General features: G+C 41.3%; 1 long non-coding RNA gene across 1 annotated transcript; it reads left to right on the top strand.

Moving 5' to 3' along the window:
- The first annotated feature begins 2252 nt into the window (after positions 1–2252).
- LOC119774781 lies at positions 2253–2542 on the top strand. The gene is made up of 2 exons (XR_005279580.1): positions 2253–2387; positions 2457–2542. It is a non-coding gene; the product is annotated as an uncharacterized LOC119774781 (long non-coding RNA).
- The last annotated feature ends 440 nt before the right edge of the window (positions 2543–2982 follow it).

Here is a 2982-nt window from a genome sequence, read left to right as displayed (position 1 = left end):
CTATGCATTTCTGCCTCATTATGCAAATGAGGAGGGGGTGTGGCCTAGAGAGTCAACTTCTGCTCATTGGTTGGCTTGGAGGTCCATCTTCTTAACTCACAGAGCTCAGAGTACTAAGTTAAATGTTCTCTTTTCTGTTGCTGTTGTTCAATAAAAGTACGTTTTAAGATCATTTGAGGCGAGAACCTTATACTTTTAAGCATCACTATATGGCCCATTCACAGATTTAATGCGTAATTTAAAAGAAAATGTGACGAACTTGAGAGGACCGTGGCAACCAGCAAAGCTCCGAAGCTGACGGCAGCCAGGTCTAACCACAGCCCATTTGCAGCGGCCCTCTCTCGGCATAGCCGTGTGTGAAGCGTGTTGGTTAGCATTTTACTACATCGGTCGAATCTACAGGAGGAGAGTCTGATGTCGAGTCTGAAGTCATTAGAACTTGAGTAGGGACTTTGCCAAACTTTGCCAAATACAACAAAAAATCGCCATCATAGCCTGGCTATAGACCTGGCTGCCGTCAGCTTCGGAGCTCCGCTGGTTGCCACGGTCCTCTCAAGTTCGTCACATTTTCTTTTAAATTACGCATTAAATCTGTGAATCGGCCATATGGTGATGCTTAAAAGTATAAGGTTCTCGCCTCAAATGATCTTAAAACGTACTTTTATTGAACAACAGCAACAGAAAAGAGAACATTTAACTTAGTACTCTGAGCTCTGTGAGTTAAGGAGATGGACCGCCAAGCCAACCAATGAGCAGAAGTTGACTCTCTAGGACACACCCCCTCCTCATTTGCATAAATGCATAGAGAAATGTAAAAAGGGCATAGAGAAATGTAAAAAGGGCAGAGAGAAATAAACAGCGGCGAAGAAATAAGGTAAAAAAATACAAAGGAAGAATAAAACAGACAAAAATATTATAACATGCACATAAATAAATACTTAAAAATATAAGTAATTAAAAAATAAAGTTGAAGATTATAAAGGACAGAAAAATAAATAAGGTAAATATTACAAAGGCAAATAAATAAAGAAGCTAATTAAGAGTTATATACATTTATGTCTCACTTTTTTGTTGGCAATTAATTGTATGCTTATACATTTAATGAGCATTTATTTATTTCTGTATTTATTTTTAAATATGGCAGAGTTGGTCCTTCATACTCCGTTGGGTGCAGGGTTCTTTTTCGTTGGCAAGAAGGACGGTTCACTAAGACCCTGTATTGATTACAGAGGCCTGAACCAAATAACTATTAAAAATAAGTACCCTCTCCCATTCCTCGCTTCTGCATTTGAACCTGTCCAAGGGGCTACTGTATTCACCAAACTTGATTTAAGGAACGCTTACCACCTCCTCAGGATTCGAGATGGAGATGAGTGGGAAAACAGCCTTTAAGACTCCCTTGGGCCAGTTTGAATATTTGGTTATGCCTTTTGGTCTAACTAATGCCCCTGCATGTTTTCAAGCCTTGGTAAATGACGTTCTCAGAGACTTTTTGAATGTGTTCGTGTTCGTCTACATTGATGACACACTCATTTATTCTAAAGACCTTTTTGAGCATAAGAAACATGTCCGCCTGGTGTTACAAAGATTACTAGAGAACAAACTTTTTGTCAAAGCCGAGAAATGCGAGTTTCATCAGTCTTCAGTCACCTTTTTGGGGTTTGTGCTCGAGGGGGGGCAGGTTAAGCCTTCAGTTTTGGAGTGGCCGGTTCCTGAAAACCGTAAGCAGCTGCAGAGATTCCTTGGTTTCGCCAATTTTTATCGAAGATTCATCAGGAACTATAGTCAGACAGCTCTTCCACTAACTTCTCTAACTTCGATCAAAAGAACCTTCCAATGGACCCCCGAGGCACAAACAGCATTCGATAAACTTAAGACTTTGTTTTCCAGAGCTCCTGTGCTGATCCAGCCCGATCCATCTAAACAATTCGTCCTCGAAGTAGACTCGACACGGATCAAAGAGTTCATCCATGTGCCTTCTTCTCTCGTAGACTTTCCCCCGCAGAGCACATTTCTGTCTCGGGCACAATAGACCTCCATTATTTGAATGTCAGCAGACAGCAAGAAGCCTCCCAGATCTCCAGATCCATTTGAGATATCAAAAAAGTACTCCAGAGTGTTGTTCAGCATGGAGGTGAGTAGAAAATGAAGGCTAATCATGTTTTGGGTGTACTATTCCTTTAACCTGCCGAGCCTGCCCTCTGAGCCAAACCTGAAGACTCTTCTCTGGATTCCCATGCAGCTCTGGACAAAGAGCTGGAAACTCAGAACCAAGGTCTGCCTTCACGCTAGAAGTAAGACGCTGAAGCAGTTATCGGACTCTGCTGAACAAAACAATCTCTGGACCCAACAGTTCCTCCCTCAAGGCTTTATCAGGACTCCTCAAGGTACAAACCTGAAAACCTTAAAACTCAAACTCAACTGAGCCAACGCTAACTGAACTGTCTCCCACACAGACTCCAGTGAACCAGCCCCCAGGCCTGAACCAGTACCAGTGTTATTTCCATGTGCTTCGAGAAACAATAAACCTGTTAAACTTTTATTCTGTCTCTGTGGTGTTCTGCATCTTGGGCCTCTCAGTAACCCATCATGACAGTGTCATGATGGACTTAGACCTAAGGATGGACTCGGACCTGTACCTTCAGAGCAACATAAAAGCATTTTTTATCAGCTGAAGAACATTTCTAGGATTAAAGGACTAATACACAAACAGGATCTAGAAAAAGTACTTGAACAGTTATCTTTAGTGGAATTGATTACTACAACAGTGCCGCCATAGGTTTGTCTAAAAGTCCATCAGCTGAAATTGATCTAAAATGCTACTGGCAGTGTTCTCACTAGAACTAAGAATGTAGAGCACATCTACTGGCTTCCTGTAACAGAGAAAATACTTTAAAATCCTTTTGTCAATATATAAATTACTGAATGGAACAGCACCTAAATGCATAACAGTTTTGTTGTCAGTGTATCAACCTTCCAGAC

The sequence above is a fragment of the Cyprinodon tularosa genome, unplaced genomic scaffold, assembly GCF_016077235.1.
Source record: "Cyprinodon tularosa strain WSP-4 unplaced genomic scaffold, ASM1607723v1 ctg830, whole genome shotgun sequence".
In the NCBI taxonomy this organism is placed as follows: Eukaryota; Metazoa; Chordata; class Actinopteri; order Cyprinodontiformes; family Cyprinodontidae; genus Cyprinodon; species Cyprinodon tularosa.
Note: the sequence above shows the minus strand (reverse complement) of the source record. Positions and strands in the feature narration are given on the sequence as shown.